We start from the raw sequence: 15,313 nt of genomic DNA, 5'->3' as shown, positions 1-15,313 counted from the left end.
TCTTGTAGGTTAGACTTTCAAACAAACTTCGAATGTATGGTATTGAGGTCATACGATGAGAATGAGTGGGCATTGGCATCGTATTGATTTGAAAATCAACCACCGCAAGAAAAGAAACAAACACACTTCGAATGGAAGGTTTTTAGGGCATACGATGAGAATGAGTGGGCATTGGCATCGTATTGGTTTGAAAATCAACCACCGCAAGAAAAGAAACAAACACACTTCGAATGGAAGGTTTTTAGGGCATACGATGAGAATGAGTGGGCATTGGCATCGTATTGATTTGAAAATCAACCACCGCAAGAAAAGAAACAAACAAACAAACTTCGAATGGATGGTTTTGAGGTCATGCGATGAGAATGAATGGGCATTGGCATCGTATTAGTTTCAAAATCAACCACCGCAAGAAAAGAAACTAACAAACTTCTAATGGATGGTTTTGAGGTCATACGATGAGAATGAGTAGGCATTGGCATCGTATTGATCTGAAAATCAACCACCGCAAGAAAAGAAACAAACAAAAAACAAACAAACTTCGAATGGATGGTTTTGAGGTCATACGATGAGAATGAGTGGGCATTGGCATCGTATTAATTTTAAAAATCAACCACCGCTGGAATCCGCTGTCAGAATAATTTAAATCGGCACACTCTGAACCTCCAAGAAAACATTTAACATAGTGCTGTAACTCAGCCAACAGCGAGCCCAAAGAACCTTAACGAAAGGGATATATCCAGTTTAATAATAGAGCAATAGTAATGCGATAACAAATGTACCACTAGAGTAACCAATAATAGCAGCACTTCTTTCTTGTTTACATCCTAGATCTCATTATCGGCCATCTTTGACTTCCTCTGTCTTTTAGCGTGTCTCTGTCCTGTGTCTCATGGGGCATAGTCTCACACCTAATGACAGTGCGCAATGTAGAGACATAACACTATATATTTGATTTGTCCTTGACAAAAAGTGTTTAGTATAAGGATCGAACCTAGGACTTGTGTGTCATTAGCGAGATCATCAACAACCAGTCATTCAAATAAGTGCAGCATTTTATTTTGAAATAAATGATTCAGTCTTTAGTCTTTTACAATACCTAGATCTGCATGGGGCTAAAATGTTGTTTCTATAATCTATTTTATTTCTTTTCTCTTCTGAAGCATATAGTCAAATTTGAGTTAGTGATTTTGCAGATTTTCACCTTATGACCTCATGACCAATCTACCCGCTGTCTCGCGCCTCCCAGCCCCATCCCACCCCCTAGGTGGTGTCGGTGATAACGTTTAGGAGCTTAGCGTGTAGGACAAAAGTATGGTTGCAACCTAAAGCTAACGAGTTACTCCTGCCCGAGGAAGAAGGACAACTCAGAATTCAAACCTCTGCTGCTTCCAGATAAATATGATTTTTAGATCAAGGCATATTTGATATGAGACACTGTCCGCGCTTTTTTTTTTCCTCGGCGCTATTTTAAAGACATCATTTTGTCAGCGCTACTTTGTTGCACGAAACTTTGGCATGTAACCTCATTTCAGTTATGTGTGCTTCTTAAAACAAGATTAATTCTAGGCAGTGCTATTTATTATACAAGTCTATCTTTGTTCGTCCAACCTCGGTATGAGCATAAAAAGAAACACATAATGTTGCTGTCTCTTTGTTTCAAGTCTAAAACTATAAAATCATAGAGGTCATGTTCACGTCGGATCTATTCAGACAAGAGTTAGCAGGCAGGATCTTTTGCTTTGATTGTAAACTATCGCAGCAGGGCCGGATTTAAGGGAAGGCAGAATAGAGACTCTTTGCGTAGAAGACTCGACGACCATTGTCCCTGTAATTAAACGTTTTAACGGTTTACTACAGCGATATCCAGGTCTTTCGAGAGCGTCTGAAAAGCTGTGCGGACTCGCATGTGTGTTATTACACTTGATTGGAGCATAACAATTTATCCAATGTGAAAGCAGCCTGGGTGATAGCACAAGAATTAGAGAATGAATTAGACATAGCTTAGGCGACCATAAAGGCAGGCTACACAAGTAAATATCGATATCACACTAGTAGTGAGCCAGTGGCGTAGCAAGGTACCCGTGGGCCTGGGTTCAAGAACATCTTGTTGGGCCTGCCTCCAACCAATAAAACAAATTTAGTTTGAGAATGAAAGAATAATCTTAATGTAAAGACATTCCCATGTAAAGATCGTACTTTTTTTTTTTAAATAAGTAATTATGTCCTGATTCAGTTAGGACTGCATAAAAGTAATAATGTCTTAAAGTTAATGTTTTTACAACTTCTTAACAGAGTTAAACGACAAAAAAGTGTTTCTTAAGAACTAACAAATGCTCTTCCTAAGTTCTAATGTGGGACCCAACCCCCATCTGGCCAAGAATCATTGGGCCAAGTGTATTGATCTCCTTCGCGCCATGGATGCTACGCCACTTTCCATATTGCAAGCCTCTCCCCCTATATATGTTTTAATAAAATATACATTATAAATATAAGAAAATAAAAAAAATGAAATCAATAATTAAATAATAATAATTAAATTAACAATCTATTTCTTTCTTTACAATATGTTAAGGGTATTTATAGTGAAGACTAAAGCTGGTAGAGGCCAGCCTACTACCTCCACTTACTAACATCCGACACTAACATACATTCTATAAAGAATTTCAAATAGATGTAGAATACATCATGCACATAGACGGTCTCATAGACCTATCTATATATTATATCTAGACTGGAAACCGGAAACAAATTCTTATCCGCGATTGATCGATTCATAGATATCGATATATAGATTTTTATGTACGTAACTCTTTTTCAAGTTCTAAAGGAAGTCGCCCCAATCAATCTTTTCTGTCTTAGAAGGGTAATGATCTTTAGTTTTCAAAGTTTAGAAATAATGCAAAATCATTTCTCGGATTTTCTTTAGAATGGGTTATAAATCACAGAACTATATATTCACACTAATATATGAAACAAAGCCATTTCCTGTTAGTTTCCATTGTGTGGTGAAATAGTTACTATTTGTTTATGTTTGTGTAACGTCGTGAGAATGTGTTCACAACATTGATCTAGTGTGCTACTGTCCAAGTCTCTTTCGTCAGTTCATGTGTCGTTCTAGTTTAATAAAGCCTTGTTTTAGGTTACTCTTCAGTGTTCCTTTATTTCTTATTACAATTTATTAAACTAGAAATTTTCAATTCCATGGATCTATGTGCCTCACGTATCTTTTTTGGATTTTCGTTCAACACTATTCTCAGTCTGTAAGTAAAAGTAGTAATACAAATGGAACGTCTATTTAGGCCAAAAGAGCTGGACATAGAGCCTAGCTCGCCATCGGCTGCCGAGAAGTGGCTGCACTGGCTCAGAACATTTGAGAATTTCATCTCCTCAGTCTCTCACTGCGAGATTGACAAAAAGAAATTACTGGAAAACTACGTTTCTTCGAGCGTATTTCAGTACATAAGTGAGTGTACCACGTTCGATGAATCAATCAAAGTTCTACAAAATGTCTACGTGAAGCCTAAAAGCGAAATTTTTGCACGGCACATGATAACTCTTTGTCGACAAGAGAACGGACAAACCGTTGACTCCTTCCTACTTAAGCTTAAAAGTATGGCCAAAGACTGTGACTTCAAAGCGGTCACCGCTGAAGAACACAGAGATATCTTCGTAAGAGACGCCTTCATTACTGGACTGGCTTCAAACAGCATTAGGCTGCGACTCTTAGAGAAATCTACTCTAACTCTACAGTGCGCCTATGAAGAGGCAAGACAACTTGAATATGCCCATAACCATGCCATGGCGTATAACATCCACTCTGAAATTCCCTGTGGAGCTAGCGCCGACGAGGAGAGCCTTTCTCCAACGACAAAAGTAGAACACGAGGTGAGTGCGGCGACTAGTAAAAGATGTTTCTTTTGTGGAAACAGCCCACATCAACGCTTTAGATGTCCGGCCCGTGACGCTACATGCAACCTGTGCGGTAAGAGGGGCCATTTCCAGAAAGTCTGTAGATCGACCAGACAGACACTCAAATCTATAACCTCAGCCATAGTGAAAGCAGATGATGAGACGTCTCGGACTACAACTGTTGGATCTTCCTGGGCATCGACACCAGTGTCCGGTCTTACTAAATCTACTATTTCAATACTCGTCAATGGAGTACCATTGAAGGCTCTCGTAGATACGGGGAGCAGTGAAAGCTATATATCTTCTTCAATTGCTAAAAGGTACAAATGGAAATTAGAAACGTCCAGAAACAGAATCTACATGGCCTCTACACATCTTTCTCGCACTACTCACGGCCATATTTTCGCTAAAATAAAGTACAAAGATGAACAATATGAAAGTGTTAAGCTCTCACTACTAGATGGACTAGTATCTGATGTAATCTTAGGGCTAGATTTCATCAGCCAGCACGAAAAACTGATGATCCCATTTGAAGGAAAACGAAGCACTCTCCAGGTCTGTACGCTGAAAGCTGCACGAGTTGAAGCCCCTCGCCTCTTCGCTAATCTGGCTCCTAACTGCCATCCCATAGCCACTAAATCTAGAAAATATTCTATGCCTGACTCCAAATTCATTCAAACTGAAATCAAGAGACTTCTATCTGACAAAATTATTGAGCCTTCCACGTCCCCGTGGCGAGCCCAGATAATTGTAACAACGAATGAAAGGCACAAAAAGAGAATGGTTATCGACTATAGCCAAACCATCAATCGATTCACTTACCTCGACGCGTATCCCGTGCCAAAAGTTGATGAACTGGTGCAGGAAATATCTAAATACTCAATGTACAGTACATTTGACCTCAAAAGCGCTTACCACCAGATACCTATCAGGGATGATGAAAAGCAGTACACGGCGTTCGAGGCTGGCGGAAAGCTTTATCAGTTTTGCCGCATTCCTTTTGGAGTGACAAACGGAGTCGCCGCATTTCAAAGGACGATCAACACAATAATTGAGGAGGCAGGGCTACAGGACACGTTCGCTTACGTGGATAACGTTACCATCTGCGGACTTGACTCCATTAGCCACGACCAGAATCTACAGAGATTTGTCAATGCCGCTAAAAAGTACGGTATCACCTTCAACAATGATAAAAGTGCTATTGCGACTAATAAAGTATGCCTCCTAGGCTACGAAATCTCACAAGGGCAATTAAGACCAGATCCCGAAAGATTTCAAGCATTGAGAAATCTACCTCCACCACAAGACATGAAATCACAAAAGCGGGTGATTGGACTACTGTCCTATTATTCTCAATGGATCCCAAATTTCTCCAACAAGATCCATTTATTGGTAAACAACAAAGCCTTTCCTCCCCCTGAACAAGTACAACAAGCTTTTAAACAGCTAAAACACGAGCTTGAAAACGCTGCTGTGTCGACGATAGACTACAATCGACCACTAACAGTCGAAACAGATGCCTCTGACATCGCGATTGCCGCCACTCTTAATCAAGACGGCCGTCCTGTCGCCTTCTTTTCAAGAACACTCAACAATAGTGAACGCAGACACTCAGCAGTCGAAAAGGAAGCATACGCTATCGTAGAAGCCCTGAGAAAATGGCAACATTACCTTATCAGTAGACCCTTCACATTGGTTACAGATCAACGCTCAGTGTCTTTTATGTTTGACCAGCAGAACAAGGGCAAGATCAAAAACGAAAAGATTCAAAGATGGCGACTGGAGCTTAGTTGTTTCCAATATGACGTCGTATATCGACCCGGGAAACAAAACGCTGCGGCGGATACCTTTTCAAGGAACCACTTTGCGTCAGCAATGACTGGAGAAGACCTCAAACTGTTACACAACAACCTCTGTCACCCAGGGGTCACGAGACTCCTCCATTACGTTCGGACTAAGAACTTACCTTTTTCCTGCGAGGACGTCCGCAAAGTGGTAAACCAATGTAAAACTTGCGCTGAACTGAAGCCTAGATTCTTCAAACAGTTTTCAGGCACCCTCATCAAGGCTACCCAACCATTTCAGAGAGTAAGCATTGATTTTAAGGGGCCACTCCCATCTGCTACTCACAACAAATACTTATTAACAATGGTCGATGAGTACTCACGCTTCCCATTTGCCTACCCATGTCCCGATATGTCCTCATCTACTGTCATAAAGTGTTTAAATCAGCTGTTTTCCTTAGTTGGGATGCCAGAGTACGTCCATTCTGACAGAGGTACGTCCTTTATGTCGAGGGAGGTGCAATCCTTTCTGCACGAGAGGGGAATAGCTACAAGTAGAACAACAGCTTTTAATCTTTCAGGCAACGGACAAATTGAACGACTAAACAAAACTCTATGGAACGCTGTTACTTTAGCACTGAAAGACCTCGATCTCCCGATCTCGAGATGGGAGCTTGTCTTGAACCAGGCCCTATACTCGATTAGATCATTACTATCTACGGCAACAAACGAAACTCCACATGAGAGAGTTTTCCGGTTCAACCGGAAATCCTCCTTCGGGATATCTATCCCCACTTGGCTATCTAGCCCAGGTCGAGTGTTGCTGAGAAGAGAGAACCGATCTTCAAAGTATGATCCTCTCACGGAGGAAGTCGACCTGCTGATGTGTAACCCCCAATATGCCGTCGTGCGGTTGCCCAGCGGTAAAGAGGAGACGGTCTCTCTAAGACGCTTGGCTCCCACCCCCTCCCCATCCACAACAACAAGTGAACCTTCGTTCTTCCCTCTGGGCGAGGATAATGAATATCCTCCAGAAACTCAAAACACGGAAGTACCAGTAAACACCCCTACGGTGATACAAGAAAGGAAAGAACCCCTGGTAGGCTCTGAGGACCTCCGAGCGCTTCCTCTTGAAAATACTCCACTTGACGCTCAGGAACTCACTAGTGACTCCCAAACTGTAGAACAGGATAGTCAACCCCGTTACAACTTAAGAGAGAGAAGAACCAGACCGAACTATAGAGTCTATTGTTGTTTCTCTATTGTTCTACCTATGTTCTACATAAACTGGCATTGTTCATCTCTTGCTACTGATACTAGAGTTTACTTTTCACTTACTTACGTGCATGTTTACTTACTACTCTATTTGTTAATATTTAAAACAGAAACTAGTAATTGTTTATAAGTCATACAACAGATACTGGTTTTTAGGTTTCTTTGTATCACCATTTATTAATGTTTACAAGAGAAATTAATATTTCGACACTGTTTATTGATCTATTGTATTACATGCACTGGCATTCTCTTTTTATTTATGCTATTGGCCTACTATATTACTATACTTGCTATTTTAATTCTAGGCGGGGTGAATGTGGTGAAATAGTTACTATTTGTTTATGTTTGTGTAACGTCGTGAGAATGTGTTCACAACATTGATCTAGTGTGCTACTGTCCAAGTCTCTTTCGTCAGTTCATGTGTCGTTCTAGTTTAATAAAGCCTTGTTTTAGGTTACTCTTCAGTGTTCCTTTATTTCTTATTACACATTGAGATAATGTTTCCAAAATCCTAGATCGAAATAATTCATGTCTAATGATTTTAATCATCGTATGCACATTTAAATAGATTGATTACCTAGAACTTTCTAGATTATGTTTCTAAAAATTGCAAAATAATAATTATGAGACGAGAGTACTCTTATTCTTTGTTCAATTATTAGATCTAGAAATTAAATTATATGTTACATAGGTCAGGGTTAAAAAAAACTTATAGCTACTTTACAAAACAACGCCTTGTTTCAACTTTAAAAAAATAATTTATAACATTTTTTGTAGTTTTAAAAGATCTCCATGTCCAGTCTAGATACAATATATACAAGGCTATGGTCATGCACATCCTTAAAAAAAAAAAGCTTTAGGGCCTGTAAACTCAAGTAACGTATACTTATAATGCTGAGAGAGTAGTGCACCTTGGACCAAAGTGTTTTCTTTTGCGGCATTTTACGCGTTCTTCTTCAAAGATATGCTTTGCGTATATGCAAGTCAGCGGCGTCACTAAAGGGATGCGTGCCGCACCGAGTGATTCCGACTCTAGTGACGCCACTGGGGCAAGCCTCTAGTTTAACGTTTAAAATTGTTTTGATTTATGTTTGTGTTTTTTAAATTTTTTTAAATATTTTTTTTTGCAATTGTAAACATGTTCTTTTACCGCTTAACCCTTTCCTCCCTAAAATACTCAAGACTCGATACTCACTGAGCACCTCTGACACCGAGTTTAGTAACCCATCTCTTATCACATTGACCTGTTTAAACATAGATTACACACAGCTAGGATGGTTTAAACAAGATAACATATATCCACCCAGAGAGATATGAATAAATCATACTGTTGGGTCTAATAAATAATCTTTTTCAGAGTCGGCACATGGCATAGGCGAGGGGCTACGCGCTTCGAAGTTACGCTAGGCAATAATTTCAACATTTTGTAAACTTTACTTTTGAAAAGCTCCTTTCAGCGGAGGTTGTAATAACCTATATTTATTAACAAAATTCCAGGTTGCATCTGGGTTTGCGTAGTCACGTGAAACACTGCACTCATCCTCAATCTTTGGAGTTGTTTAAGTTCCTAGTAGATATCAATCTTAAGACATTTAAAAGGAGGGATGTGATAACTATAAAAGGAAGGATGTGATAACAACTTTAAAAGGAAGGATGTGCTAATATGTTTATATTGCGTCATTGTTTGTTGTTAATGTTTTTGTGAGAAAGTACTTGAACGGATGTGACGTACTAAAAGGGTAGTCTTCAATGTCTACTTGTATCAACACAAAGTCTCTGTTTATTAATTATTATTTTTAATGTCTACAGTAATTTTTTTTTATTTCTCTGGGACAACAGAACACTTACTTTTATTACATGACATTTTTAAAATATAAATTTGACAGTTTTGTGTCCATTTTTTTTATACAAAACTTACATCAACTCATTCTTCCTGTCTGTCTGGTAAAAAGTTTGTACACGTTATTTCTCCCACACCTAATCTTGGATCAAGGTGAGATTTCGCACACTTATTTCTTTTACTTGACAAAACAAGAATCAATAATAAAAAAAAAATTAGCCAATTAATTAATTAACTATTGGTAATAAATTATTTTGTTTGGCATCTCGAACAAGAGAGAGAAGCTTTACTTGAATGATGTGGTAGTATAAGTTGAATTAGTCCTCTTTATACTTTGTAGAGAGAAAAGTTTGAAACTAGCAATATTTTTGTTTTTACCTAAGCACTTGCCTGGCACATTGATTAGTATATAGAGTTGAGGAGGATTTAGCCATTGATTTCGAATTCAGGTCGTTCAATTTTTTTTATTAATGTATTTAAAAAGCGATCACGGTAACATTCACAGCGATGTCCCCTTCTCTCTCCCCCACCCTTTCCCAATTGGTCCAGACAAGTGCTAGGATCATAACGTATTAAGAAAACTAAATGCAAGCAATTGTGCTAAACAAAAACAATTGGTAAAAATATCTCTAATCGCACAGATTTATTATTGTTAGTCTAGATTCTAGATCTATTACGAATTTATCTACATGACTGATCCAAAATAATTGATATATCTACTTTTTAAAGTATTTCTTTTATATTTTTTGATGTTTATAGAATATAAGAGGGCCTCGCAAAATATACTTAGCTCATATAAAATTTAGATCTTGCGCCGCCACCGTTCTTGTTGATAACTTGGTTAGAAGTGGTACCGTAAATAGTTTATTACTGGTGTTATCACTTAGACATTGATGTAGTGTCAATCCCAATAACATAATCCGTTGCTTTAAACGTGAATAAATCAACAAATATTTCAAATGCAAATAAACACCTTGCTGACACCTGGATAAAATCTGAATGCTTACTGAAGACGGCTTAGGAAGTCCTATGTGGATTATACCAGTGCTGCTTGACTGAACCACAGAGTGTCTGGGAACGAATTACTTCAAGGTAAGGAACAGTGCCAGAATAAAAGCACTACAGCGACAGCGCAGTTGTCTAGTGCCTCATCCTCACAGGGGCCACAACAAACTAAAATTTAATACTTTAATAATGATTATTATCATCTCATCTCTGCCTGTGGTCCCGTCTGGTGGGGCATAGGCCACCAAGCATCTTCCTCCATAGTGTCCAGAGAGCCAGACGTCTCAGTTCTGTGGGAGTCTCCCCTACTGTCTTGCCCATCTGCATGGCATCTGCTTCCAAATCCCGGCGCCATGTATTCCTGGGCCGTCCCCTCTTCCTCTTTCCTTGGGAGTTCCAGGTTAGGGCTTGCCTTGTTGTGTTGGAGGCAGACTTGCAAAGGGTGTGACCTATACATATCCAGCGTCTCTGAAGGATATCTACTTCAATGGGCTAATAGATAGATAGATAGAGATAGATATATATTCATTCAAATGAGACAAAGACAGTGATAGTGTCCAAATAAAGCACAATAAATAATGGAACCCGAATTTTCAGTTTTGTTCCCTTTCTTTCATTTTGTCATCCTAAAATAGTGTCCAGTAGTGTCCAGTGGCATCTCGATTGTCCATGTCATTGTCATGAGTGGTAGAAGCTTTTTTCTTTTTATCACTCTTGAGCTTTCCTATCTATTTTTAGCTCTCCTACACGCTTCCACCGACTTTTATATTAAATGCTGTAGGGCCTAAAAGCGTAGCAGACACTTAGAATATATTGACCTTGACATATTTTATTTTCGTGACCATTTAGTAACAGAAGCTAATGAATAGACCTACCACAGACCTAGATCTAGATCTCTAATCTACCACAGACTTAGATCTCTAATCTACCACAGACCTACCTCTAGATCTTTAACCTACCACAGACCTAGATCTTTAAACCTACCACAGACCTAGATCTCTAACCCTACCACAGACCTAGATCTCTAACCCTACCACAGACCTAGATCTAGATCTCTAATCTACCACAGACCTAGATCTCTAATCTACCACAGACCTAGATCTCTAACCCTACCACAGATCTAGATCTCTAACCCTACCACAGACCTAGATCTCTAGCCTACCACAGACCTAGATCTCTAACCCTACCACAGACCTAGATCTCTAACCCTACCACAGACCTAGATCTCTAAACCTACCACAGACCTAGATCTCTAACCCTACCACAGATCTAGATCTCTAACCCTACCACAAACCTAGATCTCTAGCCTACCACAGACCTAGATCTCTAACCCTACTACAGACCTAGATCTCTAACCCTACCACAGACCTAGATCTCTAACCCTACCACAGACCCAGATCTCTAACCCTACCACAGACGAGACCTAGATCTCTAACCCTACCACAGACCTAGATCTCTAACCTACCACAGACCTAGATCTCTAACCCTACCACAGACCTAGATCTCTAACCCTACCACAGACCTAGATCTCTAACCTACCACAGACCTAGATCTCTAACCCTACCACAGACCTAGATCTCTAACCCTACCACAGACCTAGATCTTTAACCCAAACCTAAACCAAAGTATATGACGTCTATGAAAGATGTAATAGAAGAGCGCACCAGATGTTTTTTCGGTCACTATGACCTTAATTGTTGTGACTAATGACTAACCTCGCCATGTGTTAATGAACAGTTAAACGCCAACACTTCCAATTTGTTCTGTTTTTTGTTTTTTTTTTTTGAGAGAGAGTTTATGGCATTCTTATTGCTTACTACAGCTATTTGTTCCCGTATAAGAAATAAAGTAGGCTATATTAAAAAAAAAAAAAAAGAATTCACTAATATTTCCAGATTGACAATAAAATATAGATAAACCCAGATTAATAAATATTCATAACCTTTAATACTTACTTTAGGCCTATTCATGGTCTTCAGAACCGATTTTTTATAGGCCTACGTAATGTATATAGGCTATATCAATTAATTCTGAACAATATACAAATGTAACATAAATTCCATGATTATGATTAGGGGCGGACTGGGTATCAAAATCGGCCCGAGCATAACCATATTAACGCGGCCCACAAATGAATGGCGTCATATCATGGGCGTTTTTCGGTGGGGGGATTTTTTCTACCCCCCCCCCTCTGCAATATATATGTATGTAATTAATCTTCATTACATTCTGACTTTTCATTCTTTCGGGCTTTTTGTTTAGCCTAGAGTAGGTTCTTCTTTTAATTAGTGGAAAGACAGTACACACCACCAAGATCAGCTAGGCAGTCTGCTCCCCCAGCTGGGTCCGAAGCATTTTTTCCGTTATTTTAAGCTTTAAAAAAATGCATATTTTGAGGTAGCCTATCTACAGTGCAATAAGCTTGCTACTCTTCCGCAAAAAATTCATAAACCAAATCTGCTATTCACTGCACTTAATTAATGGAGTCCAGCGACTGGTAGAAAATGTGTAACTAGTTTTGCTTTAGTTTTTGTATTGGAGGGGGGGGGGATAACCACAAAACTCCTTGTGGCTACGCTTAGGAAATTCGGTGATTGTAGTTTACTTAAGTTGGCTGGACTGGGGCATTAAGTAAAGTGTCCTTTTCAGACTATGAGATCTGAGGCAAGTGATGATTTGAATTCCCCCCCCCTTTCTCCCGGCTACGCCCAGGTGTTATATTATAGGTGTAAGCCTAATTCTCTTCAAAATATATACAGTTTGATAACTCATCGAAAACTGGATGTATGCTTGCGTAGGATTAAATAATGTATTTATATTTTATTTTTTATTTCATTTTACATTGCATGTAGTCTGAAAACTATAAACACTACAATAGCAGCCTTAATGAATTTGAAACTTTTTTGGTATTACTTATAGACTACAGACGTTTCTTCGAAAAATAAGATAGTTACGTCCTACGCATTTCATGTGTCAATCTAGTCATGCATGTTGATCTGTGACATAAAATATGCTAAGTCATTGGTTTTCCTGGCTGACTCAGGCAACCCATTCCATTAAAAGAAGAGAATGCAGAACGGTTAGAGAGGCACTTACAAGTACATTCTCAAAAACGCGAATTGTATATGAATATATCATGACCCTTTATTGAAAATATAAATCTCCTTTCATTAAATATCGGATGTGACAGCGCTATAAGCCTATAAATTATCATAATTATTATAAGAATTTCCATCATTAATGACTTCATACTAAGCATACTAAGCATAAGTTTGCCATTAATTATAATAGTAAAAAAGAAATGATTTAGATCTAGATTTGTCTTTTTCTGTCTTCAAAATCTTATGAATCACAGACGCTCCTTCAAAAGAGAAGTTATTTACGTCCGTTGCGTATTCTCGTGTCCTTGAGTGCGTGATAGAATTGTTCAGTAGTGGGAACCTAGTGATTATGAGCCTAGTGTTCGGTCTGTCAGTCTTCTGTCTTCTACCTGTCCGTCTGTCTTCTACCTGTCTGTCTGTTTTCCAACTGTCCGTCTGTCTTCTACCTGTCTGTCTGTTTTCCAACTGTCTGTCTGTCTTTTACCTGTTTTTCTGTCTGTGGCTACTACTGTCTGTCTGTCTTCTGCCTGTTCGTCTGTCTTCTACCTGTCTGTCTGTTTTCCAACTGTCTGTCTTCTACCTGTTTTTCTGTCTGTGGCTACTACTGTCTGTCTGTCTTCTACCTTTCTGTCTGTGTCTTTCTTCTACCTGTCTGTCTATGTCTTCTACTATCTGTCTTCTAGATGTCTGTCTTCTACCTGTCTGTCTGTCTGTGTCTTCTACTGTCTGTCTTCTACCTGTCTGTCTGTCTTCTTCCTGTCTGTCTTCTACCTGTCTGTCTTCTACCTGTCCGTCTGTCTTCTTCCTGTCTGTCTTCTACCTATCTGTCTGTCTGTCTTCTACCTGTCTGTCTTCTACCTGTCTGTCTGTCTTCTTCCTGTCTTCTACCTATCTGTCTGTCTTTTCTTCTACCTGTCTGTCTTCTACCTGTCTGTCTGTCTTCTACCTGTCTGTCTTCTACCTGTCTGTCTGTCTTCTACCTGTCTGTCTTCTACCTGTCTGTCTTCTACCTGTCTGTCTGTCTTCTACCTGTCTGTCTGTCTTCTGTCTGTCTGTCTTCTACCTGTCTGTCTTCTACCTGTCTGTCTTCTTCCTGTCTGTCTTCTACCTATCTTTCTACCTGTCTGTCTTCTACCTGTCTGTCTGTTCAAATAAGGGGCCTAGGATGTTGTATTGACGCATGCGTGGAACCCTAAGTTGTGGACGTGTTTTGCGTGCATGTGCATGGCCTGTCTGAAGCTGGACTCTGTTTTTATAATTGATGCATGTCGTTGTAGTCTGTGGGTGGTGAGTGTCAGTCCCCTCCCCCTCTACACTTAAGATTCATGTTTGGACTCAAAATAGATTCACGAGAACCTCCGAGAAAACGTTCATAAAATAAAAATGCTTTAAATTAACATACATTTTTTTTCTGCCCACCCCTATTGTTATTCATTTAGTGCGCACTATAGGCCAGGGCAGATATACATATACCATAGACTGGCCAAGAAAAAAAAGGTTTATTGTTTGTTTGTATTTAAAATTCATATTGTAAAAGTAAAACATTTTTTTTGTCCGTGAGGATGTAACCGTAGAACACCGAAATCGGAGAATGTCGACTTACCTTGTCGCTTGGTGTCTACATTACTCTCTACCTACATGAATATTAATGTTCGATAAGTTGACGTACTGAAAGTCATTATGTTCATCCTAGATAGAACTTTGGTGATACATCTGTCACTTTCTGTGGTGCATTAATGAGTAGCCTATAATTATAACAAAGTCTACCAATACAGTATGTAAATTTTCAAATTAAGCATAAATCTCTATTAATAGATTAGAAAGTGTTGTCAAACTTTTTAAGTGAGTAGAGAAGCCGAACCGAATTAGCTTCTATATGTGGATCCTTTCATTAAATATCGGATGGGACAGCGATGTAAGCCTATAAATTATCAATGACTTCATACTAAGCATAAGTTTGCCATTAATTATAATAGTAAAAAAAAATGATTTAGATCTAGATTTGTCTTTTTAAAATTAAATAATATTTTTTTTTGTAAGCCTCAAGTGTAGTATTTTTAGATCGATGTTATTAAAATAAACAAAAAGGAAACTTACTTTTTCTGTACAAATCTCATATTGAGCTGTGAATAAGTTGAGTGGTTTGCAATTTCGTGGCTGTGTGTGTTAAAGTTAATTCCCGTTAAGTAGGGACCTAGTGTTGAAGAGCTTCTTTTTCCTCGTTCTCATTTTTATGTTGGAACCTTTAGATGACTATAGACCAATACATGAGATGAATTGCACAGTGGTTTCCAAATCAGGAAGCTCTCCGTATAGTTTTCTTTCTATTGGGGTGTTTTGGGGTCAGTGTATTGTACGGGCCTCTTGGTAATGAGAGCAGTTTTGAAGGACATGTTGTC

General features: G+C 38.9%; 1 protein-coding gene across 1 annotated transcript in view; it reads left to right on the top strand.

Moving 5' to 3' along the window:
• The first annotated feature begins 9,702 nt into the window (after positions 1-9,702).
• Positions 9,703-15,313, top strand: part of LOC106074612 (beta-1,3-galactosyltransferase 1-like) — a 55,281-nt gene continuing 49,670 nt past the window's right edge. The window contains exon 1 of the mRNA XM_056003869.1: positions 9,703-9,900. The gene's annotated coding sequence lies outside the window, so the exon portion shown is untranslated. The remainder of the gene's footprint in view (positions 9,901-15,313) is intronic.

The sequence above is a fragment of the Biomphalaria glabrata genome, chromosome 11 (assembly GCF_947242115.1).
Source record: "Biomphalaria glabrata chromosome 11, xgBioGlab47.1, whole genome shotgun sequence".
Lineage (NCBI taxonomy): Eukaryota > Metazoa > Mollusca > Gastropoda > Planorbidae > Biomphalaria > Biomphalaria glabrata.
The sequence above is the reverse complement of the archived record's forward strand: the minus strand, read 5'-3'. Positions and strand labels throughout refer to the sequence as shown.